This window comes from Pinus tabuliformis, chromosome 1_2, assembly GCF_031772625.1.
Source record: "Pinus tabuliformis cultivar Carrire ecotype Pingquan chromosome 1_2, CPIR1, whole genome shotgun sequence".
NCBI lineage: Eukaryota > Viridiplantae > Streptophyta > Pinopsida > Pinales > Pinaceae > Pinus > Pinus tabuliformis.
Genome location: NC_142298.1, coordinates 1,295,041,960 through 1,295,068,936, shown reverse-complemented (window position 1 = coordinate 1,295,068,936; position 26,977 = coordinate 1,295,041,960). Strand labels below are relative to the sequence as shown.

Sequence of the window (26,977 nt, the reverse complement as noted above, 5' to 3'; positions counted from 1 at the left end):
GTCAGAAAGATCTATCCAAGAACTACAACTTTGGGAGGAGAAACATAGGTCCATGGACCCATGTTACTCCCAATTTTCCCAAAAAACATCGTTTAGGGCCTCAAAACAGATCCGAAAGTTAAGGACCCAAAAAACTGCTAAAAATAGTAAACTATGCTACAATTAAGGAAATTGAAAAGCTGAAAGAAATAATGGTGGGGGTCCAAGTGGACTTGGAAAGTGGCCACCAATATCTATCTGGATCATTCCTCCCCCCTTAGGAAGCAATGGTCCCCATTACGTTGAGTTCCTCCATGAGATGAGGAAACTTCTGCTGAACTTGGTCCGTGGTGAGCCACTTGCACTAGTGAAGGAGTTGGCCTGCTTTGACAACTCGATACAGTTAGATATTTCGCTAGCGAGTGTGCTTGATTTGTGTTTCCATGATCCAATTAGTTGTAGCTTGTTCCATGCAATCTGGATTTAACTTTGTGGGTGTGAGATGTTCTGCAATATCGAATGTGTCTAATAATGGTGGAAAGTATGACCGAAGGCGGTCCACATTGAACACTAGGTGCAGGCCAAGGAATGGGGTAACACCGAGCTCAAAGGCATTGTCTCCCACAACCTTGGTAATGGTGTAAGGACCATATCAGAGTGGTCTGAGTTTCCAATAGGCTCTAGTAAGGCATTCCTTTTGCAAATGCAACCAGAATTTGTTGCCCACCTGAAACTTGTGTGGCACCTAATGTTGATCATTTCGTTGCTTTTACTTGACATTTGATTTCTCCAGAATGTCATGGACCTGCTGGCGAATATGTTGGATGTGCTCAATAAAGTTGTTTTCCTTATTTGTTTCGGACTGGACATGAGCCGAATCTGCATGAGTAGCTGCAAATGGCATGGCCACATCAATGGGACATAGTGGTTGGAATCCCAAGCCCACTTGAAAAGGGATGTGGCCAGTCGAGCTGTGGAGAGCCCAATTGTAGCTGTGCTGAACATAGGGGAGGCTCTTGTCCCATGTGTGTGGATGCTTTGAGTTTTACATGCACAGAATGTGTACGATCATCCTGTTGACAACCTTTGTCTGGCCATTAGTTTGAGGATGGAAGGCTGTGGACTTAGTGAGTTTGGTGTCCAGCATCAACCAGAGACTGGACCAAAATGTACTGAGGAACTTGCTGTCCCGATCTGAGATGATAGACTGTCGAATCCCAAAGTGTACCCACACTCATTCAAAGAAGAGTTTAGCAGTGGCTTCTACTATGATATTCTTCTTGTAGGTTGCCATAATGGCCATCTTCGAGAACCTGTTGACGACCACAAAAACACAGTCATTTCCATGCTTAGTAGAAGGAAGGCCTGACATGTAATCCATGGAGATGGATTCCCAAGGTCGACTAGGGGTAGGTAGTGGGGTATAGAGGCCTTGCTTCTTGATGGCCGGTTTGGCAATGGCGCAAGCAGTGCATGATTTGATGTACTTCCCGACATCGTGTCGAAGATTCGGCCAATAGAAATAATTCTGCAGTACTGCCACCGTTTTCTCGACCCTGAAATGCCCAGCAACCCGACTGTAGTGTGCTTCCCAAATCATCTTGGCATGCTCACTTGAAGGAACACAAAAGTGACCTAGGTGGCATAACATGGCATCCTGGAGGTGAAAATCTGGAACATGCTGACAGTCCAAGAGTGTCTGGTATGTGTGGTCGAATTCTGGGTCGCTTTTTCAGAGAAGTGGCCAATCAAAAGTCTCGTGCCCAGAAGAGTTGAGCATAGTGGTTAACGCCATGATCAGTGGTCGATTGAGGAAATCTGCAACATTATTGGTGCTACCCTTCTTATACTTGATATTCAAATGGAACTGTTGTAGGTATGTGGACCACTTCTGATGGCAATCATTCTGCAATTTCTCTTGGGTATGTATGAACTGCAGGGGTTGGTGGTCTGTGTGGATGACTGTTTCCTTCCCCAAAATGCAATGCTTCCATTGTCGGCAGGCCTGCAAAATGGAATACATCTCTTTGTCATAAGCAGGATACTTCTAGATTGTGTCTGAAAGTGTCTCACTGTGATATGCCACTGGATGCACGTGTTGAGTGAGGATAGCCCCAATAGCATAATTAGAGGCATCTTTCTTGACCTCAAATGGTTGTTGCAAGTTTGGTAATGCGAGCACTGGTGCTGTGCAGAGGTAATCTTTCATATCTGTGAATGATTTATGTTGAGATTCAGACCAAAATAATTTTGCTTTCGCTCCTCCCTTGGTGACTTGACTCAACGGCCAAGTGATATGAGAAAATCCCAACATGAACCTACGGTAGAAGTTGGCAAGCCCTAGAAAGTTACGGAGCTCTGTCAGAGTGGTTGGAGATGGCCAATCCCGAATGACTTGGATCTTGGTTGGATCCACATGCACTCCCTGTTCATTAATAATGTATCCCAGATACTGAACCTGGGTCATGCCAAAAGTTCATTTCTACAAATTGGTACATAACTTGTGTTGCCGCAGTGTTTGGAGAACCTGTCGGATGTGATGGAGGTGCTCTTCCCAACTCTGGTTGAAGATCAGGATGTCATCCAAGTATACCACTACAAATGAGTTGGTGAATGGCTAAAATATGTCATCCATTAGCCTCATGAAGGTTGCAGGAGCATTTGTCAATCCGAAAGGCATAACCAACAATTCGAAAAGGCCCTCCTTGGCTTTGAATGCAGTCTTCCACACATCGGAGGGTTCGATTGGTACCTGGTGATATCCTGACTTCAAATTGATCTTACTGAAATATTTTGCCCCCTTCAGTTGGTCCAAGAGGTCATCAATCCGTGGGATCGGGTACCTATTACAGACAGTGATCTTGTTCAGCGCCCGATAGTCAATACAGAGTCTCCAAGTCCCATCCTTCTTCTGTACCAACACGATCGAGCTCCCACAAGGCGATGAAATCAGATGGATGTGACCTTTCTACAGCAGCTCCTGAATCTGCCTCTTGATTTTATCATTCTCTAGAACAGAGCGCCAATACATTGGTCCATTTGGCAGCGACGCACCTGGGGTCAGATTGATGGAGTGCTTGACCTGACAGTGCAAAGGAATCCCTATGGGGGAGGTGAAGATGTCCTCGTACTCCTCCATGACCTTTTCCATCTATAGTTGTCGTGCAAAGGGGCCCTGTCTAGAGGTCATGGCCACCGTCTTCTTCTTTCCTTGAGGGTATCGTTAGGAAAAAAAATTTCCCGGTTTTGGAAACAAGCTTACTGCATTGTTTTGTAGTAACCAAAGAGATGGAGGTAGGCGGTGCTACCTCTGGTATCCTGTACAACTTATTTCCCAAAGTAACAATAAAAACACAGGGCCTTGATTCATACACAACATGTTGCTTCCACAAGTATGGTTTTCCTAATAATACATCACAAACTTCAAGGGGAACAATGTCACACAATACCTCATATGTGAAGGGCTTGATTTTGTATGGAAGGCAACACTGCTGGTTCACGCAAAGATATTGTCCTTGGTAAAGCCACTCGATGGTGTACGGTTGTGGATGTGTTGTGGTTAGTAAGCCCAGTCGCTTCACGACCTCTACCGAAATGAGGTTCTTTTGGCTCCCACTGTTGACAATGAAATGTAGCGGGGAGCCCTTTACCCACATCTGGGAGTGGAAGAGACACTCCTCCTCCTTTGGATCTTCGGGTTCCTCCCTCTGGATCTTCATGGTGGCAAAGGTGGCGTTGGGCTCCGCATTGATAATATGCTTCCCCTTGTCATTCCCCTTGTTGGGTTTTGACTCAGATTCAGAACATGCATCTGATTCTAAAACCTTTAGCTCGGCCACCAGTGACTGCTTGGCTCGACACTCACTTGTGTTGTGAGTGGAGCTCTTATGGAACTCACACCACTTTTCCATGTCCCTTTTAGGCTTTACGACGCTATTCTTTGCTTGCAGCTTTAATGGGTTGTCTTGGGCCCTCCCTGCCTTAGCTTTGCCCTTTGTTCTGCAGTTTGGGGGCACCTTTCCTTTGCTTCGGATTCGTAGATCCAAAGTCTAGCTTCTTTTGTTTAAACTATTGCTCGACCTTGACGGCATATTGGTATGTCGTGCCGAGCGAGGGGCTGTTCAGGAATTATATTTCTCTCTGGATGTACTTGTGTAGGCAGCTACAGTATTTGAGTACCAAATGCTGCTCCGAATCCTTGATACCCAACTTTGTGCGAAGGGTATGGAAAATATTGGTAAACTCCGGCACGTCTTGGTCCCTTCCCTGCCGCAACGTGGTCCACTTTATGTATTGATCCTCATAGCTTCTAACAGGGTAGTACTGCTCCTTGATGGCATCCCAGAATGAATCCCAAGTGGGTGCGGCTGAAAATAGTGAGCCTGTACTTTCATCCTTCTGCTCACAGTAGGTTTCCCACTAGTCCTTAACGTGGGGGGCTACTTTGAGAAGAGCGAAAATAATCTTTTCCCCACTGGAAAAATCATGAACAGAAAAATAACCCTCTAGCAGATTTAACCATTTACCAATGGCATCTGCATCTATCTGACCCTCAAATATGGGGATTTCAAAATTAACTTGTTCCTTAAACGATGTGGCATTTCCAGAGTAGCTGTTGGAAGCCGATACGTCGCCCCTGGGTAGCTGCTGAAGGATCTGGGCAAAGATGTCCATCATAGTGTTCCTTTGTTGCTCGAGGGCTTCTTCGAGCAAGATTTTGATAGGATCTCCTACCCCCTCGTCTTTCTTTTCATTCACCATGGGAGGTCGTCGAGATTTGCGGGGTTGGTCTTACAAAGGTTCGACTAGTTCAAGCCCTAACTCCTTATATCTCGACCTCATTGGGGACATGCAAAAAAAAAAATTAGAAAAAACAGACCACTCTGATACCACTGATCCAGATTTAAACAGGATCACAACAAATTACAGAGATAACCATAAACACAGAGATGCAATGAAAATAATACTTCATTTCATTAATATAAAATACTAAAATATGATTACAAACAACAATGGAAATAAACCAGTTAGGGCGATGGTAGCTTATCTCTAAGAAGAGATGTGGCGGCTACATGCCTCTGAACTATGTTACAATGAGGCTCGAAGGCCTATTTATTGTTGAGCAACAATGGAAAACCCTAAACATCCAAAAACCTAACCCTAGAAGATGAAATGCCAAACTGTGGGCCCTGTTTGGGTAAATTGGTACATCAACTTCTCGGGGTCATAACTTTGGCCATCGGTCCATGGACCCATGTTGCTCCCAATTTTCCTAAAAAACGTCGTTTAGGGCCTCAGAATGGCTCCAGAAGTTTAGGACCCGAAAAACTGCTAAAAATAGTAAACTGTGCTACAATTAAGGAAACTGAAAAGCTGAAAGAAACAATGGTGGGGGTCCAAGTGGACTTGGCAGGTGGCCACCAATATCCACATTGATCATGATTTCTCCTATAAAGTTTGGGTCTTTATGCTGAAAAAGAAAGCTAATGTATTCAATGTCTTTAAACAATTTAAAACAATGGTAGAAAAAAGAACAAGCAAATCAATTAAATTTTTAAGAACTAACAATGGTGGTGAATTTACTTCTCTAGAATTTGAACAATACTATAAGGATGAAGGAATTGTTAGACACAAAACTGCTGTTTATACTCTTCAGCAAAATGGTGTTGCTGAACGTATGAATCAGACTCTTATGGAAAGAGCCAAAAGCATGATCAGCAATGCTAACCTGCAAAAGGAGTTGTGGGTAGAAGCAGTATCCACTGCTTGTTATTTATTTAATTCACCTTCAGTAGCAATTGATTGTAAAATTCCTGAAGAAGTCTGGTCAGGTTAGTCTTGTGATTATTCACATTTAAGGATATTTGGTTGTGATGCTTATGCTCTTATTCCTAAAAATCAATGTTCAAAATTAGATCCAAAATCAAAATGTTATGTCTTTGTTGGGCATGATATTGCGATGAAAGGATACAGGTTGTGGGATCCTACGTCGTGGAAGATAGTCATTAGTAGAGATGTAACGTTTGATGAATCTTCTCTTTTAAAATCAAATGTTGAAAGAATTGAACATGAACCAGTATCGCCAAATCAACAAATTCAGTTGGAAGCTAGACCTTTTTTTGAAAGTAAAAAAGAAGGAGAGACTTCTAGAGAAAAAGGTGATGAAGATACAAAGGAAGCTGTTGAAGTTTTTGAACCATTTCAACAACCAGTCACTCTAAGAAGGTCTAAAAGGGAAAGAAAAACTCCCAAAAGGTATGAAGATTTTGCTTCATCTTTTTCTTTGATTACTGAAGATGGGGAACCTTCTTGTTATCAGGAAGCAGTAGATGATACAGATAACGAAAAATGGAAAACGACTATGGAACAAGAAATGGATTCCTTAGCCAAAAGCAATATCTGGGATCTTATAGAACTTCTTGAAGGGAGAAGTGTTGTTGGATGCAAATGGGTCTTCAAATTGAAACGGAAAGTTGATGGAAGTATCGAAAGGTATAAGGCAAGACTTGTAGAAAAAGTGTATTCTCGAGTTGAAGGTATTGACTTTCATGATATTTTTTCACCAGTTGTAAAACTTGTTTCTATTCGTATTTTGTTGGCACTAGCTGCATTACTTAACCTTGAGTTAAAACAGTTAGATGTTAAAACAACTTTTTTACATGGTGATTTGGATGAAGAGATATGTATGGAACAACCAGAAGGTTTTGTACAAGGTCACAACAAAAGATTAGTTTGCAAGCTCAGGAAATCATTGTATGGTCTGAGGCAGTCTCCAAGGCAATGGTACAAGAATTTTGACTCCTTAAGTGAGTATGATCATTGTGTATACTTCAAGAGTTTCACTGGCATATTCATTATCTTAGTTTTGTATGTTGACGATATGCTTATTGCAAGCAAAAGCGTGGAAGAGATCAACAAGTTAAAGGCTCAGATCTCTAGGGCATTTGATATGAAGGATCTTGGAGAAGCAAAACATATCTTAGGCATGGAGATACACAGAGACAGGAAAAATGGTAAGCTTTGGTTATCACAACAGAAATATGTATAAAGAGTACTTGAAAAGTTCGGTATGAATAGTGTAAAACCTGTTAATGTCCCATTAGCTTCCCATTTTAAGCTTTCTTCGGTTTTGAGTCCTAGAACTGATGAAGAAAAGCAGTATATGCCTCATGTACCATATTCAAATGATGTAGGCAACTTAATGTATGCAATGGTAACTACCAGACCTGACATTTCACATGCAGTTGGAGTTGTCAGCCGTTCATGGCAAATCTAGGTGAAGAACATTGGCGAGCAGTGAAATGGGTGCTTCGGCATTTAAGAGGCACAAGTGATCATTGCATCATCTTTAATGGTATTGAAGGATCAGTCTGTGGATATGTGGATGTTGATTATGTAGGTGATTTAGAGAATAGGATATCTACTACAGGTTATGTCTTTACTCTTGCAGGTGGAGCAATTAGTTGGATGTCAAAGCTTCAAGAAATAGTTGCGTTGTCCACTACCGAAGCATAATATATAGCTGCTTCAGATGCTAGTAAAGAAGCAATCTAGTTAAAGGGTCTACTTGATGAGATTGGAAGGACGCAGGAGAGAGTGAATGTACTCTATGACAGTTAGAGTGCTATTCAGTTGAATACAAATCCAACTTATCACAACAAGACCAAGCACATTGATGTAAGGTATCATTTTCTGAGACATGTGATCGATAGTGGAAAAGTAGCTCTCAAGAAGGTCCATACACGGGAGAATTGTGTAGACATATTCATGAAGCTAGTTACAATAGTGAAGCCACGATGGTGTTTAGCTTCTCTTGGCTTGGAGAAGAGATGATGAATGGGCATGGGCAAGGGATTAGGAAAATTGTTGTCAAGGTGGAGTTTGTTGGAATTTGACAACTAATTAAGTAAATATGTGTAAATTGTATTAGTTACTGCCAAGTTAGTTTTATACCGAAGCAGCAGTTATGTAATGGAGGAGGCTCTTATATAACTGATGAATGCCCAAACTATTGTAATCGTGGAAAATAATTGTTGATTGAATAAAGAATCCAATCCCTTGCCCCGTGGATGTTTCCTTGACACCCTGTCAAGGTTTTACCACGTAAAATCTTGTGTTTTTACTTGTGTCTTTGTGTTCGGTTTTCATTTAGTTTCATTTATACATTTCTTGTTTAGTTAACCGCAATACCAACAAATTTTACCCAATGTTTCGCTCCTCGTTCCTTACACTGGTCGAATTCACTGTATATTTAGGACCAAATTCTTCTTCGTTCTCAGTCGAACATGATTTCGATTGTTGGTTGCGGGTTTTCTCTCTAAGTTGGACGTTTTCTGTGCACTGGGACAACATATATTGCCTCCACACATTAAATCTTTAAGGGAACACGTAGAAGCAGTGTTTGGAAAGCCACGCTCATCTTCATAAGGGGTGTATGCAATCCATATGGCTAATTATTCCCTTGAGGATGAGTGGCTTATGTACCTCCTGTACCTGATTATGGTCACTTGTAACCACCTAGATATATATATATAAGAAATTCACCCACAACAGTATCGTCAACAAACTGTTTGACTAAGGGGCTTCACTAAGTTCACTGAATTTTGGGCAGTGTATATATATATAAAAGAAATTCACCCACAACAGTATTGTCATCAAACTGTTTGACAAAAGGGCTTCACTGGGAACTTATAACAAACTCAGGATATACAATGCCTTCTTCCAGTTATTGTGCCAAGAAATTTTGAGGATTCGAGCTAGAAGCAAGGCTCTAGTGGCATTGTTTCATATTCAGCAGAGAAGCAATCCTAGCTGGTTCTTGTATTTTCTTGCATTAACAAGCTTCTAATTTTGTCCTTATTGAATGAGTCGACCTACTGAGGATTAAAGTGTGAATCAAAGTTTGAGTAAAGTTAAAAATGATCTTGAAATTATAAAAGTCAAAAACATTATGTGTCAAATGTGACTTGAATGATCGGGAGAGGGATTTGAAATCAAGAAGAAAGAAAAAGAAGAGAAGAAGAAATGGTTTTTATTTCTTAATTCGATGTGTGAAGAATTCATATTCCTCTGTGGTATATGAGAAGATGCGTCATCTTGAAGAGACCTTGGAAAACACCTAGAAACTTCTTGAAGAACTAGTGAGAATATATGGTCATTTACGCAGCAATGTCTCCTTAGAACAAAATGATGGTCAAAGTAGCAGACCATTTTAAAAAACAATCTATTCTATTTTGCAGAAGAAGCACCCATGGGAAGTGAATGAAGGACAGGGAAGAGGGGCTAAGCTCTTCACACTTGGATCTGAATTGCAAAAAACAAAGTCAGACATAGATCTTCATAAGTTGGAGGAATTAGACATATGTTTGTCTAAGGTGGGGCAACCAGAATGGAAGAAACTCAGTTGGGCTCTCAAGCCATCCATGCTTGCATTGATACAACCCAAACTTTGGGAACACCCTTGTGAAGAGGTCAGGCTCACAGTTGCTTCTTGTCTCAGCAAGGTCATAGCTCTAACATCTCCACTACTTCCTTATAACAATGATCTCATGAGAGATATGTTGCAGATGATAGTAGAAGCCCTTCAGGGATTGAATAACATCATGCCTCCTACCTTTAAGAAGCGGTCAATAATTTTAAAATTCATGGAAGAATTCAGTTTTGCCACATTCATGTTGAATATGGATTGTGATGAGTTAATCTTTCAATTGCTCCAAAACTTTCACACTAGTATTACCTCAACTCATTCAGACGATGTCAAAACAATCATGCAAAAGATTGTGTCTATATTCTTAGAAGATGATGCTGACATCTGCAAGATACTAAGATCCAAATTGTTGACCATTTGAGGAAGGAGCCACAGGGATCACCAGTTGCCTATGATCTAGTCAAGAAGTTGGTCAAGCGAAACATAAAATTGCTCAGAAGAGTGTTGACTAGGAAGGAGCTGAAGAGAATTGATGGAGGAAGCAAGAACAAAGAAAATAAAACCTGTAGCAAAAATGAACTAAGAAGGAGAGGACTATGCTTTATTTGCAAGGGACCTTGGGCACTTAACCATTCATGTCCAAGTGAAAGGAAGAAGGCAACAATGATAGAACAAAAGGAGATTCCTTCAGATCATGAAGGTGCATCTAAAGAATCCGAGCAGTCAAGTAGAGATGGTGAGCAACAAGACAATGTTATTTAGAGAGATTTGCAGGACAAGCTGATTATAATCAGCCAGCTTAACAAAATAAATGGCAAAAGGAAGGAGGTAATTCTTCCTAATGATGTGGTAGACTATCATAGAACTGGGTCCATCCATGAAAAATATGAGAAAACAAGTGTAAATAAGAGTCCAATGATGTATCGATGTTTGACAACGGGAGAAGATGAACAACATATTGTCTTCACAGATGTGGAAGACCAGGAAAACTTGAGTGAGGAGCCAACAGTAGTGAATCGACATGATGAGAAAAATCATGAGGAGGAGCATGACATATATAATGTGCAGGATGAGCCATTCCTAGAGAGTTGGTCAGAGGTTCAAGTTGAATTTGTGGTCATGGGGCATTCGGTGCAGACAGATACAAAGACATTCAACACGACACCAATAGAGGAATTTCGGGAAAAGATCATGTATTTCAAGTCAGATTTGATGATGTTGAAGCAGAGAGTATGGACAGTCTGAGACATTGTCTTACAAAAGAATAGGAAAATTGAGGAGTTCATAAAGGTATGTGTCGAGTCAGCGACCAAGCTATCTAGTGTTGAGGAACGACTCAAGTACCTCACAAGGAAGAAAGAGGAGTATAGTTGGGAGTTCCAAAACAACCCTCTATATGGGTACATAGATAAGGCTTGCAACACTACCAACCCACCTTTATACGCTAGGGAAAGCAGGAAAAGTCTCCCCAAATGGATCATGTTAAGTGACTGGGTGGAGCAACACGAGTGGAGCATCAATCAACTTTAGCATAATATATTTTTCCATATGCAGGTATTCATCTTTCCCATGGCATAGATTGATGAGAGATTATGAGTTTGAACTCTATTGATGGGATGATTCCTAGGAGGATACTCTTAGCCAAGGTAATATTGCAGCTTGGGCCCTTACACAAGAGAATGATGGAGCGCTAACATGGTATCATAACCCATAATTCCCAGGACTTAAATGGCATTGGGATCCAAGAGAATCTATTAGGGGTAGGATTGGGTATAATTTTGCTTGGTATCTAGGTGAATCTATCAAAGGAGGGATTGGTTGAAGGATTGTTTAGGATACAGGTATCGAAGGATCCATTCAAGATCATTTAACATGGAGGTAGGGAATAGCACATGGGGTTGTATGGGATCCTGGTGTTAATGTAGAAAGGCTTTTGTTGTGGATAGAATTGGATTGCTTGAGGGCAAGCAATTTTTGGGCGGGAGGATTTGTAATATTCTCTTTTCTTGATATGGTCAAAGTGGACAGAATCTTCCCAGGGTATTTACCATAGTGTTTTCCCATGGTATTTACCTTTGTTTTTTGAGGAAAACAATAAAATAAGGCTTCTAGAGAGTCCATCCAACCTTTAAAAGGGGATAAGAGCTAAGCATTGGGGGTCTTCAGAGTCTATCTATCTATTTTTGTTTTATTTGAGAACTTGGCAGAGGCCAGTTCTAGTTTTGATCCTAGGGACAAAAACCTCGTGGGTTTAATTGTATGGTCGATCCATTCAGGGTCCACAATTGTGCTTTAGTGTTTAGATTTTCCATTATTAAGCAGTCGTGCATGCCATTTGCTAGAGTTCCAATCTTATTATATGGGCATGTGTTATTTTCAGCTAATAATATAAATAAAGGGTTGCATTTCTTTTAGATCCCTTGTGTTCTATGCTTGGCTTGTCAATGTTTCATTTAGAACACTAAAATATTATAGATGTGTTGATTATTTAGCGATTTGGGATCTTACAACTTAAAACAATCCTCCTTGGAGATAAATTTATTCATTAGGAAAGTGAAAATATCATCAGGGTAAGTCAACCCAATAAAGCTTAGCATCACTTTGTAATTCGTCAATGTTAGTGAAAATTATGATCCATTTGTAGGTCTATCATGAGTAGCGGTCATTGGAAGAAGGGTGTTCACTACACCAGTAAGGTCCTCAAAATTAGAGTGGCACCCACAATCTGACCTGAGATATTCATCAAGTAGATTTTCTAGGCTGCATGCTAGTAAAAATGCATTCTCCTTTGCTTTATTGTCAGTAATAGTCTTGGCAGGGATCCCTTCAACTGTGACCTACTAATGAGACCAACCATCTGTCCCAGTGCCTCAACCACTGATAATTGCACCTTTAGTTTAAAAGAAGTGGCCCAAACCCTTAGCAACAAATCAAATGTGGAATGTAGGAAGGCCAACACATCACTGTCAAATGGTGGAGCTAATGGAAAGTTTGCACGGTATTTCCAAGTCGCATGGCACCAGCTTTTGATTGCATTTGCAAAAATTGGGCATTGGGCATCTTTCACATTTTCAAGGACAGGAAAAAGTTTCAAAATGACATCCTTGAGCCATAGAGTAAAATGGAAATCATCAGCTGATGCAAATTCTGCAAGTTTTGGAACCATCGTTGATGTAGTCTCATCCATCCAGTGGGCGGTGCAGTCATACATCCACACAATTTCCTTGTACATGAGGGGCACTATGGAATGTCCTTTTTTAAGAGTTGGGCGAACTTTCCAACATGAGGACTATAAACTTCCTTTCCAAATGTATCTTTACACTTGCCCCATTCAAAAACAGTGATTGTGCAAAGTCTCAAGTGCTTCCCCTGTGCCTCATTAGAGAATTGAGAGACCTTCTAAAAAACTGCGATAAGACCTCTTGTATCTTGATCATGGTGGACAATCCTCATAGGAAAGTTGGATACCTCTGCCTCGACTTCAACATCATTCCCCTTTAATGACACTTCTAAAAGTTTTGAAATAATGTTTCCATCATTGTGGCATTTCCCTGTGTAGCCAAAAACCTCTAATCCATCACAAGACATATAATTCTCGACAGATTCCTCTTCCATATTTTTATTTGAATCATTATTTACTTTTGGGCTTACTTCAATATTTTATTTATTGTCTTTAGATCTGAAATTTTTTTCCTTAAGATGCCTTTGATGATACCCATGCTCCAACTTGCTCTATCAACCTCATGAAATTTCTCTTATAATCTTCAAAATTTCTGTTAAAAGCTTCATATTTTTTATTATTAATTTTTTCAATGTTTCTGTTATAAGCTTCAAATTTTCTAGAATTTTTTATGTTATAATCTTTATTTGTTTGAAATAATTCTGCGAACAGTTTCTCTCGTTGATTTAGAAACATTTTTCATATAAACCCTTTAGGTTGGGAGGAAAACTTGGCTCTAATAGTTCATCTTTTGAAGGGTTTTTGACATTGTTTTTGTTGGACACCTAATCCTAAAGGGTTAGTGTGGAAGCCAAAAAGACTAAGCAGTCCAAGAGACCTTGGGATCTGAAACCCAAGAGTCACAACATTGTATTATAAATGTACATCTCCTGTTAATAAAAAAATGAACTCACTGATTTATCTTTCACATCTATCTTACTGTCCATGTGAGTTTAACATGGTATCAGAGCTGGTAAGTTCATAACCTTCTCAAATATTGTGTGAGCCACTTGTTTTTGTGGCCTATGTAAACCAACGCTTCTATGTTTTAATGAGTTTTTTATGGTCCATCTCTGCAAATTAGTTGGAAGTCGTTGAACTGCGCCCTGCGCTTCTGTTGTGCTGTCATCCTGACATTGAAACGCTTGAGCGCTGTCCTATTCCTAAACGTTCCCCTGAGCGCTGTCATAACCTGAGCGCTGCCCTGACATATTCATTTGAATGCGCTCTGACTCCAAAACCGTTTCATATCCTCTGCACTCCCTGGGCTGTGCATATTCCTTTCCTGCGTGCTGTCTGCACTGTCCATGAGCGTTTCATGATAATTACCCTGCTCCACGCTGCTCAATTTTCATTGTCTCAGACCTGCTCCACGCTGCTCAATTTTCATTGCCAGACGCTGCTCAATTTTCCATATAAAACGCTGCGCTGCTGATGGTGTCAGCTCCCTGAAGCCGACTCCAAAACCGTTATGGTTGAGTGAAATTGTTTTGTGGGCTAGTGCGTTTCATTTTAAGTCCGTAACTGACCTACTTTCATAACTCATCGAGTGCGTCTTTTCTTTGACTCCGTAATTTTAATATCTGAAGCACTTCGTGCCTCTGAGAAGAATAGCAGTCCGATGCAGTTGGTGGTCTGCGATCATGCTGCAGTAGAAGATGCCATTGTGGAAATTTGCGTTTCATCCTTTTCTCTGCCGTTTTAAGATTTTCTGTCCGCTTTATCTTTAACTCAGCTGGTTTATGCCTTTGGAGGCTTATGAATTGATGAATAGTTTAAGAACGATCAGAGTTGCGGGCAGTTTATGTTTGAAGTTCATGTTGTGATAATGAAATGCTTTTCACATTTAGGAGTTGATGTTTTATAATCTGCATGAAGTGATAATGGTCCTTGCATCAGTATCAATTAAAAAGATGCTAAAATCTGTGGGAAGTTGCTGTAGAACGATTGGTTGAGCGCTGGAAACGCAGGCACAAATAAAATTGGCAGAATTTCGCCTTGATTCGGCCAAATTCCTCTGCAATACAGCGTACAATGTTCGCCTGTATGAGTTGAGCTCTATAAGGTTTGTTTATAATGGAATTTGGAACGTAATCTGGTAAGTACTCATGCGCGGCTTCGAACCTGGTTGTTGGTGTTTCAGTGCGTGATTGGCACATATGTAAAGCGTTGATGCGCGGCTTCATATGAGATACATTAAATCGATTTTATGCAGATATAGCGCGAGAGCGCACCTGTCTTCATTAACCTCTTGGCTCATCTCTGTATTAATAGTTTGATGTCCGTCGTGTGCTTTCAATGACAGTTTGCTGCTGATATACATCAGAGTTGCCTGAAGCGGAAGCGTGGGTGGTCCTCGCTACTCTGATGGCCGTTTGTGGTGACTTATCAAAAGGAGGTCACGAGTTCGATAGACCGCATGAAAAGGAGAAATGAGAAGCCGTTAACTTCTCCGTATTGCTCATTCCATTGCCGCTGTTCGAGAATACTTCGAGCATCTGAAGAGACACCAGAACGTTAATGTGAGAATGCCTCTGTCCGCCTGCTTTGGAACGGTGGTTTGAAAAGTCCGGTGGGTGTACATTGTACAGGTCGTTAATCCAGCACAAATTGTAACTAAAGTTGTCTTGGTGCGGAGCCGGAGGGGCTCGAGGTGAGATACCTCCAAAAAAAAACTTTGTCCGGAGTGAAACTATTGTTGTCCTGGCGCGGAGCCGGAGGGATTCGAGGTGAAAGACCTCCAACAACTTTGGAGTGAGCTTTAAATGTTTTCAAGTGCACCTATTTAACAGTCGACCAACCTACGACCATAGTCTATGGAATGAAAAGATTGAACGAAAACCATGTCAGAGAGTTTTTTTGTTCTCACGCCTTGCACCTTCGGCTCTGAGCATTTGGGGTGGGCATATTTGTACTCAATAGGTCGTTGTTTATTTCTATTACAGTCGTCTGAAGAGAAAGAAAACCAATCCCTGTGATTTTTTGAGAGTTAGCCTTTAAAGGTTCAATTACAGTGAATTGAAGAGCATCAATAGCACGTTAGGTGATTCGATGTAGCTGGGGAAAAGGATATTTGGTGTTGACTTCAATGGATGTTGGCCCTCTGCTCGTTATAGACACAGATCTGCAATGATTGATGATTAATGTCCCGAGCATACTAAAGCTCCTCCCAACACATTCTCTGTTTGTTTGTTAAACAAAGTGAATTCAAATGCTCCTGCTAAACAATAGCCTGCAACGTACCCTCTCTGTGTTTAGCGTTGACTATGTATGAAACATTGAATTGAAGACCACTTTATTTTTCAGTATTTGATTTCAAGCTTTAGTCTTTGGAAGGCAAAGCGATCACAGAGAGAAACCAATTAAAGTTTTTTTTTGGTGTCTGGTAATCTTCTAGAAGGCATACGAAGAAGGGAATTTGATTTCTTCCGGTTGCGCTTTAAGTTGGGTGTTACAGCAAAGAGGACATCAAACTTCCTCATCTCATTGGATGTGTGGCTGTGAATATATTGAAGACACTCCATATTTATTTCTCTATCTTGGAGCTGAATACGTTGCATATATTATCACTGTGGTGTTTTCTCTGTAATGATGGAGCTTCTTTTATGTTATAACACTTATCTACAGCCACTGTTCTTCCTAACATTTGCTGGTATATTCTACTTCAGATCTCTGTTATTATTAGAGTTGATATATCAGAGGTATATGTAATCCATTCCTGTAGTTGAAGTACAAATTTCAAAGAAGGAAGAAGTCATTTAGTTGTGCATCCATACTGGTATACCTGAGCATTTTTAAGGGTGAAACATATCTATTGTATCTGTGTTGGAAGGACTTTGAGCCTTTCATTCTTGCTGGACACAAATCTGTTTGTGATTGGCTAAATTCTTAGCTGGAATTAGTTGAGTGTTCATTTCTTTGTTAAGACAATGGCTAGATTTCATGATGTATTAGAGTTACTGAATACACTAATACACTCCGCTAATGGTGGGAAGGTAAATGTTAGCAAAGACACTCTTTGTGACATTCAGACCTGCCTGCATGATGCACAAGAAAAGATCGATTTTTTGCAGCTTGAATCACAGCTACAGCAAGAAGAGCTACATCAAAATAGACACCATTCTGAACCTGTTTCTGTTCAGAACAATGAAGCAGACTCCCATAAACAACAAGTCGATATTGTTCAAGTTCATTCAGATTCAGTACCCAATAAAGCAGCAGTTGTACATGCAGATGCAGAAATTCAGTCTGCACTTCCCAAGCCCATCATCAGACCTTGGGAACAGCTTGTCCACAACAAGCACAGAACTGGTCTTGGATATGACAAGGACTTGTCCTTTCATATTCCAGACTATGCCAAGCCCATTCAGTTTCAGAGTGCTGGATTTATTCATGACAGTTCACCTCCATTTGTTCCAAATTCTGCGCCTCTTCCACAGCAACAACAACAACAGATCGTCAAATGCCAACACTGTGACCGAGTTGGCCATCTGAAAGATCACTGTTTTGATCTTCATCCATGTGAGCACTGTCATAAAACTAGCCATTCTTCAAATAGATGCTTCAGAAACAAACAGCCTGCAAGAACAAAGATTCATCTTGGATGGATCGCTTCTTGGCAATGGGCATCAACAGCCAAGAAGATATTCCAAACACATGTTAAAACTTGTTCCAGAATATTGAATAGTCTTGCAGTTGATTTTTCTCCATTTTCTCACCTTGTACCTGATAGGGGGGAAATGATGGTCATCTACAAGCTTCAAAGTCACATCAAGCGAGCCTGAGCCATAACCTGCCACACCAGTTTCAGAGTTGTAGCCAGAGACAAAGATGCCCGTGAACATGCCTTCAGTTGGCAATCTGGGACACTTCCTCTAGCAGAAGACTTCAGCTTCTTGCCAGTTTTGGAAGAGTTCCGGGAACAAAATTGAGAACACTTCCTCTAGTAGAAGACACCATCTTCTTGCCAGTTTTGGAAGAGTTCCAGGAATCGCATTAAGCATTCCAGAGTTGTTGGTCATCCTTAAACCATCACAGATTGAGAACACTTCCTCTAGCAGAAAACTTCAGTTTCTTGCCAGTTTTGGAAGAGTTCCGGGAACTGCACTAAGCATTCCAGTGTTGGTGGTCATCCTTAAACCACCGCCCTTTTTTACCAACATTTCATAGAGCACATTCAGCCTAGTGCTGCCATGCATTTTTGCACATTTTGTATTACAGCTCTCTTCTTGGACTCATACATAACCCTTCGGATTAAGGGGGGGAATGTTGGACACCTAATCCTAAAGGGTTAGTGTGGAAGCCGAAAAGACTAAGCAGTCCAAGAGACCTTGGGATCTGAAACCCAAGAGTCACAACATTGTATTATAAATGTACATCTCCTGTTAATAAAAAAATGAACTCACTGATTTATCTTTCACATCTGTCTTACTGTCCATGTGAGTTTAACAATTTTTAGGAAGGGTTTTTGGTTTGTTTGATGTCTATTTTTGAGGGTAAAGTACAAGTTTCTTTGGAGGCCAAGTAGGTTGAGTTCTTGTGAGGAGAAGGTCAAGCTTCAAGCCTATCTTAAGGGTTGAATTCTATCCCTATAGAGGCTTAGTTTCAGGTCTGTCTTAAGGCTGTGTTATGTCCCTGTGAAGGTTGAGTACTATTGTTTGAAGGCCAAGTTTCAGGGGATGAGTTATGATGTTTGAAGGTCAAGTTTGAAGGCTAAGTTTTTCTATTTGAAAGTTTAGTTTAGGCCTAGTTTGAAGGCCAAGTCTCGATGTCTTGAAGACCAAGTTAAGGCTTGATTTGAATTCCAAGTTCTGGTGTATATAAGGTTGAGTTCAAGTTAGAGCCTACAGTTACTATAAATTGGTACTTACCAAGGATTGGTGTCCTTAGCTTCTTGACAAATTGGAGCCTGCAATTTTTGTAAGTTGGTGCTTACGGAGAATTTGTGTCCTAAAAAAAGATTGTAATAAATTAAAAATTGTTTTCAAGTATTTCTTTTTCAAATTTTGATTTGGATTTTAATCTCTATGTTCATACTTTGTGGATGATTGATTATGTGATGTGAATTTAGTTTCAGGATTACCTGAGTGAAACATTGTAAAAAAATAATGAAATATTGATTCACCCCTCTGCTAAGTATTTCCAACAAAAACATCGCAATGTACCAAACAACAAATGATGTCACAAGTTGATGAACAATAAGTGTAATTAGATTGTGACGAATAATAAACCTCATGTAATTTCTCTTATAATCTTCAAAATTTCTGTTAAAAGATTCAAATTTTCTATTATAATCTTTTTCAAAGTTTCTGTTATAAGCTTCAAATTTTCTAGATTTTTTTCTGTTATAATCTTCAATTGTTTGAAATAATTCTATGAACAGTTTCTCTCGTTGATTTAGAAACATTTGTCATATAAACCCTTTAGGTTGGCAGGAAAACTTGGCTCTAATAGCACATCTTTTGAAGGGCTTTTGACATTATTTTTAGGAAGGGTTTTTGGTTTGTTTGATGTCTATTTTTGAGGGTCGAGTACAAATGTCTTTGGAGGCCAAGTAGACTGAGTTCTGGTGAGGAGAAGGTCAAGCTTCAAGCCTATCTTAAGGGTTAAATTATATCCCTATAGAGGTTGAGTTTCAAGCCTGTCTTAAGGCTGTGTTCTGTCCCTGTGAAGGCTGAGTACTACTGTTTGAAGGCCAAGTTTCAGGGGATGAGTTTTGATGTTTGAAGGTCAAGTTTGAAGGCTCAGTTTTTTTATTTGAAAGTTTAGTTTAGGCCTAGCTTGAAGGTCAAGTCCCAGTTTCTTGAAGATCAAGTTAAGGCTTGATTTGAATTCCAAGTTCTGGTGTATAGAAGGTTGAGTTCAAGTTAGAGCCTACATTTACTATAAATTGGCACTTACCAAGGATTGGTGTCCTAAACTTCTTAACAAATTGGAGCGTGCAATTTTTGTAATTTGGTGCTTACAGAGAATTTGTGTCCCAAAAAAGATTGTAATAAATTAAAAATTGTTTTCAAGTATTTCTTTTTCAAATTTTGATTTGCACTTTAATCTCTATGTTCATACATTGTGGATGATTGATTATGTGATGTGAATTTATTTTCAAGATTAACTGAGTGAAACATTGTAAAAAATAATGAAATATTGATTCACCCCTCTACTAAGTATTTCTAACCAAAAACATCGCAATGTACCAAACAACAAATGAGGTCACAAGTTGATGAACAATAAGTGTAATTAGAGTGTGATGAATAATAAACAACATCATAATGTGATGAACAATAAATGTTATCACAATGCAATGCACAACAAACGACATCACAATGTGATGAACATCGAATGTCATTGCTATTGGACAAAAAATGATGCCATAATGCGACAAGCAAAACCATTGAAAGCCTTGGCTAATCATGTTTAACTATGTCAATCATGATCTTCCTTCAATTGACCAAGGTCAAAGACGGTTCACCATGGTCATATGTGGTTGAGCATAGTCAATCGTAGACAACAAGGTCAACCATGGTCAACATGGTCGACAATGGTTAATCAACACAAGCCAACCATAGCCAACATGGGCATCATGCTTTGGAAAGTATCAAACCATAATCAACATGGTTAACATGCTTTGGAGATTGTAAAACCGTATTCAACTACGGTTAACATGGGCATCATGTTTTAGAAATTATAGAAACATAGTCAACTATAGTTAACATGGGCATCATCTTTTTGAAATTATATGTACATTAGTCAACCATAATCAACAATAGTCGACATGAGCATCGTGTTTTGAAAATTATAAAACTATAGTCAACATGAACATCGGGTTTTGGAAATTATATGTACATTAATCAAACATAGTCAACAAAAGTCAACCAAAGTTAACTATAATTAACAAAAATCAACTATAATCAACATGGGCATCATGTTTTGGGAATTATATACATTACGTTAATTAAGCAAAACTAACCATAATCAATAAAAGTCAAACATGGTCAATCAAGGTCAAATAATGGATATTCATGGTCAACATGGGCTACCATGTTTATTGTCGACCATAATTTGACCATATTTAACCATAGTCAACCACGTTCAAACATGGGCAAGCAAGCTTCACCATTGTCAAATATGGTCATCAAGTTTAGCCATGGTCAATCTTGTTCAATGATGTGACATATATACATTGTTACATTAAAAGTTGACTATGGTTAATCATGGTGAACCTCATCAACTTCTTCAACCATTAATGTAATATTAATATAAATATTAATGTAACATTAACAATAACACAAATGTAATTTTTTTTCCCTGAGAGTTGCATGCTCCCGTGAGTCTCCTGGGGCGCCCCGAGGGCCTCTGTAGCCTTGAGTTTCGAACAAACCTCAGCAACCTCCTGTTGAGTTCATGGAACCATCGGATCCACCGGAGGATGGAGATCCTCCTCCAGGAAAAGAATCCTATGAGCAAGAAGTAAATGCAGATGCCTTTGCATCTCTGATCTCAGCCATTAGCCCTCCAAAAACTAGACCGTCGATATCCAAGTTTGTGAAGAAACTCGAAGACATCCCAAAGATCTCTCTACCTCCGTCTCTCCCCTATCGGGCGGCACTATCTCTAGCAGAAAGGGGATTTGTTGGCCAGTTTACAGGACTATGGCCATCACCTCGTCGAGTCTAGAAATGGGTTGAAAGGATCTGGTCCTCTTCAAAAAGTGGAAAAATCTCCATAAGGTTTTTTAGAAGAGGGTATTATACCTTTCATTTCAAAACAAAGGAAGATCGAGATTTAATCTTTAGAAATGACCCATACTTCATGGACATGCCAGGGCTATACCTAAACAGATGGACCCCTGACTTTGATCCTGAAATGCATGCTCCTAGCATTGCGTCGATATGGATAAGACTTCCTCACCTTCCTCTACATTGTTGGGGCGATGAATCTGTCAAGGCCATCGGGAATGATGTGGGGAAGTATATTGACAGATGCGAACCAAAAGAGAACATGCATGCATGTGCAAGGATATGTGTCGAAGTGGACCTAGGGAAGGGCCTTCCAGAGGCAATAAATATCAAATTAGATCAATGGATGCACATACAACAACTGGACTATGATAAAATACCATTCAAATGCAAGGTATGTCATGAATACGGTCATTTTGCAAATAGATGTCTAAAAAAGCAAGAAAGTGAAAATTTTAAAAGAGTCTGAAGCAAAATGGGAACAAGTTAAAAAGAAAAAATCAGCAAGAAAACAACCCCTTTCCTCCTCAAACCATCCCCAGGCTCCCCCTCCCCCCCTAACCCTTCTCCATCAACTCTCCCCTCATCCAATCCCCCCCTAATCTCGTCATATTTCATCAATCCCAATCCCTTTGGACCTGTTGATGATCCTCATATTCCTCACTCATGTCCTCCCCCCCCCCCCCCCCCCACCCGCCTCTGCCCCTCACCTCTTCCCCCTCCCATATCTTCACCCCCTCAGTTCCTATTACCCCTCGCAACCCTCCTCCCCCCTCAATTGAAATTTTTTTGACAAGAAACCAATCTAAGGAATCTCTCCAAATCTTGGATCAACAAAAGAAAGTAGGAAGAAAATCTAACAAAGAGCTTAGAGATGAAGCAACAACAAAAGAGATGGATTTAGGAATGCAACAGCCCATGGACTCCTTTTTTGGGAAAAGCTCCGGGAACAATGAGAAAAACCAAAATCATCAAAGAGGGAAAGGACCCTCAACCCATCAACTAAATAAATAATGATTGTGGTCTCCTGGAATTGCTGCAGTTTGGGGACACCTTTTAAAGTAAATGTAGCAAAAGGTATTTTAGTAAAGGAAAACCCAGATATTATTATGCTTCAGGAGACCAAGACTAGTTTCCAGGGTTCAGAAAAAATGATCAAAATATAAAAAATTATGAGGGAACAACTCACCAAGCTATAGGGTCCTCAGGAGGAATTTTCACATTATGGAGGAAAGGAAAATGGGAGCTGCTACAGCAAAAAAAGGAACAACACTACATTAGAACACATCTAAAAGAGACAACCACCAATAAGCAATTTTGCATTGTCAACATATATGCCCCCAGCCACCTCAGGGAAAAAGAAAAATGTTGGAATTCAGTTCAAGAGACCTTAAATGAAACTCATAACATAAAAAAATCTTGGGAGGGGACCTCAATCTCATCCTAAATGTAGTGGAGAAATTTGGAGGGATTTACCATGCAGACCCCTCAAGGGATGCCATTGAAAACATTATGGGAAAAAACAATCTAATAGACATCCTTCCCAACAATGGTAAGTATAAGTGGAACAATAAAAGGGTAGCAAGCAACAATATAAAGGAAAGATTAGATCAGATTTTGGTTCAGGATAGCATCATCTCCAACTACAATTCAACAAGATCAAGAATCATTCATACAACGACATCATATCACAAGATGGTGGTAATTACTATGGGACTGATGGAAAATCAAGGTCCAATACCTTTCAGAAATTGCCCAATATGGAACAACAATGTAGAATTCAAAAAACTAATTGCGGAAGTGTGGTCTCAAAAGGTCTTTGGGGCTCCCTATTATGTGTGGGAAACCGAGCTAAAAAACTTGAGAAAGGAACTGAAAACATGGGCCATAGAAAACAAAAAGCAAACAAAGAAAAGAAAGGTTGAGTTATTAAAAAAGATGGAGAAACTTAAAGAGGCAAAAGAAAATTAGGAGGAGGACAAAGAGGACCATCTCTAGGAAAAGGGCCTCGAAATATATAGAGAAAACTGGAAAGTAGAGGAAGTGGTGAGACTAAAGTCAAGAAGCCTTTGGTTAAAAGCAGGGGATAAAAACACAACATTTTTCAATAATACTATGAAAATTAGAAGACCCAGAAATCAGATTGACAAAATCCAAGTAGAGGGATAGGAAATTAGAGGAGTAGTTGAATTAAAAAAAGAAGCTCATAAACATTTCAAAAACCTCTTAACAACAAATGGAGAAATAGCAGATTACGAAAACTTTTTGCAGCATGTACCAAAAAAGATAAGTGATGAGCAAAATTCAGAAATTATGCAAGAAATCGCAGAAGAAGAAATAGAGGTAGTTGTTTGGAGCCTTCATGCGGATAAGGCATCGGGTCTAGATGGATTCACAATTTCATTTTACAAGAAGCACTGGCAGATAATAAAAATGGTTTTAGCAAGAATGGTAAGGAATGTGTTTATTCAAAAAATTGGGAGGTTTTACCAAATCCTCCTATCTGGCATTAATTCCAAAGTATGCTAGAACTTCCACTTTTAGCAGATTTCAACCAATTTCATTATGCAACTCTTCTTATAAAATAATAACGAAGATCATAGACAACCGAATAAAGAAAGTTATCCCTGAGATTATCTCAAAAAACCAAGGAGGCTTTGTTCCAAATAGAAATATTATAGACAATATACTGGTGGTCTAGGAAGCTCTACACTCAAGCATGCTGAAAAAAGAACAGGGAATCATCATAAAATTGGATTTGGCCGATGCCTTTGATCGGGTAAGTCTTCCTTACCTCACTGTTGTCTTAAAGAAATTTGGTTTCTCAAACGAAATCATTGAGGTAATTAGTGCCTTCACTATGGGACCATGGATAGCCCCATTGATAAACGGAATACCAAGTGAGTTCTTTCAAAGTTCTAGAGGGTTGAGAAAGGGCTGCCCTCTTTCACCTTTCTTATATATAATAATGGCAGACTCGTTAAGTAGAGGTTTGGAAAAGAGAAGGAGAGAAAGAACACTAAATCGTTTGCACATCTCTCATGGTGTAAGAAGCATAAATCATTCCTTGTTCGCAGATGGCACTCTGTTGATGGCCGAAGATTCATGCATTATTGCCCAAATATTTAAAAAAATCATTGATAACTTCATGGATGTTTCTGGTGGTCTCTTAAACAATGCAAAATGTAGAATATATGGTTGGAATGCTCCCTCTCGCACCATGCAAAGAATATCTCTGATTCTTGAGATTCCCATACAGGAAAATTGGAATCACTTCTTTTACCTTGGACTTCCCATATCTAAAGAAAATCTAAAGGTTGAGTTATGGAGCACACAAACTGAAAAGATGAAGGAAAAAATCCAAAGTTGGGAATGTTGTGGTTGAACATTGCCGGCAGGGTGACTCTAATCAAAGCCATGCTCACTGCATTGCCAATTTATCAATATGCCACTATTCTGGTCCTAGCCAACATCCACAAACAAATGGAATTAATAACCATAGGTTTTCTATGGCAGGTAGGGAAAAAGGAGACCAAAAAATTCAGCTTGGTAAAATGGGAACAAGTAATTTTTCCCTATGAGAAGGGAGGCTTATCTATAAGGCTGTTTGGACTGATGAATGTTTCCCTAGGGGCCAAAATTATATGGAGAATGATAACTGGAAAGGACAGCTGGTGGAAACAAACTTTGGCTTTAAAGTATATGAATCATCAAAGAAATCACTTGCTGGATGAAAATGTCCCAATAAGGCCATGCTTGCAAGTATGGAAGCTACTTAAAAAAATGATACCAACTATCATCAAGTACACTTCGAAGATGCCTGAAAATGGTAAAAGTATCAAGGTATGGGGAGACAGAATAATGGGGAAGGAACTTTTATCATATCTCCCAGGTTTCCAAGATATAAAAGAATGGATGCATGCCAAGGGGATATCTTCCCTGCATTTTATCTCTCGTTGGAAAAACAGAAATTGGCAAGACTGGCACATTCCAAATCTTCCTCCAAATTTAAAAATCCAATGGGATCTCTTAGTTCTCCATCTCAAAGGATCAGCCCCAAAAAATATGGAGGATGAAGACACAATCATTTGGGATCCTAGTGAGGGTGCCTACTCAGTCAAGTCTAGATATAACTCTCTCCAAGCTCAGCAAGATGAACAAGATTGGGCCCCATGGAAATCTATACGGAAAACAGAAATCCTACCCAAAGTTAAAATATTCAGTTGAAATCTACTAAGAGGAAGAATCCTTACTGTTGATAACGTTAAAAGAAAGGGATTTTCAAGCTCGTCAAGGTGCACAATGTGCTTAAATGAAGAAGAATCCATCCAACACCTTTTCTTTGATTGTTCATTTACTAGAGAGTGCTGGAAGCAACTTTCTAGTCCTCTAGAAATGGATCTCAACTTCTCCATAACCTTTAATGACTTCTTCACTTACTGGAAAAAAATTACCCTTACTCAATGAAGAACAAGCAAACCATTAAAAGGTTTTGGGAAATTCTTCCGTCATTTCTCTATTGGCAGATTTGGCTCTCAAGAAATAACAGCATTTGCAAAGACCAAATCCCAAAGATTGGAACAGTTCTGTCAAAAACTTGGGGACTCACTTTAGAATTTCTAAACATGAAAGGATTAAAAGAAATAGACAGTAGTAGCCTCCAGCAAGAGGAAATGAATTGCAACAATAAGACAACTATCAGAAGTAACTGAAATATCAATCCCAATGACAAACCTCCTACTCAAAACTGGAAAATTAGATTAAATAAGGAAGAATTCATAACATGGACAGGAAATTTGAATAGGCATTGTCTCTTCTTTGATGGGGCATCCAAAGCTAAGACATAAGAAGTTCGAGGGCAACACAAATTTATTTTATATACGAAAGATATGCGCATATACAGAAATTGCACATATACGGAAGATATGCGCATATCTTCTGTATATGCGCAATTTCCGTATATGCGCATATCTTCCGTATATGCACAATTTCCGTATATGCACAATTTCTGTATATGGAATTTGCGCATATACGATGCAGATACATGAACAAAGATATGTACAAATTCCATATACAGAAATTGCACATATACGGAAATTGTGCATATACGGAAGATATGCGCATATACGGAAGATATGCGCATATACAGAAATTGCGCATATCTTCCGTATATCCCTAACTTTCCTGTATGTGCATATCTTCCATATATGCACGTCGTTTATGTATCTGCATTGTATATGCACAAATTCCATATACAGAGTGACTCAATGCGGCGATCTTGGCGCGGAGTCCCTCCAATTGTTTTCGAACGGTACTGATATCCGCAGCGCACTGAGCTGCTGCTTGTTGAACCTGCTGCATTCGTTCTTCTGAGACCTCGGTGTCCGGCGTGCTTCCCTGCATCTGCACGTGCTTCCCTTATATGTGCGCAAGCTTTCCTTCGATATTCGTCATGATTGTGAAGGCCTCGTTAATCCATGGCTGAACACGCACTTTGAGAATGACCTCTTTATGTCGCGTAGCATCCACCTGCTCTTTTATTGCCTTAGGTTGCTGCATCCTTGCAAGTCGCTCAGTAAGGACGACTATCTGCGCAGTTCCTCGGACAGTGTCGTA

At 39.7% G+C, this 26,977-nt stretch overlaps 1 pseudogene; it reads right to left on the bottom strand.

Annotated features, from left to right (window-relative positions):
* Window positions 1–26,764, bottom strand: part of LOC149210970 (protein NPG1-like) — a 59,169-nt pseudogene extending 32,405 nt beyond the window's left edge.
* Window positions 26,765–26,977: the final 213 nt, after the last annotated feature.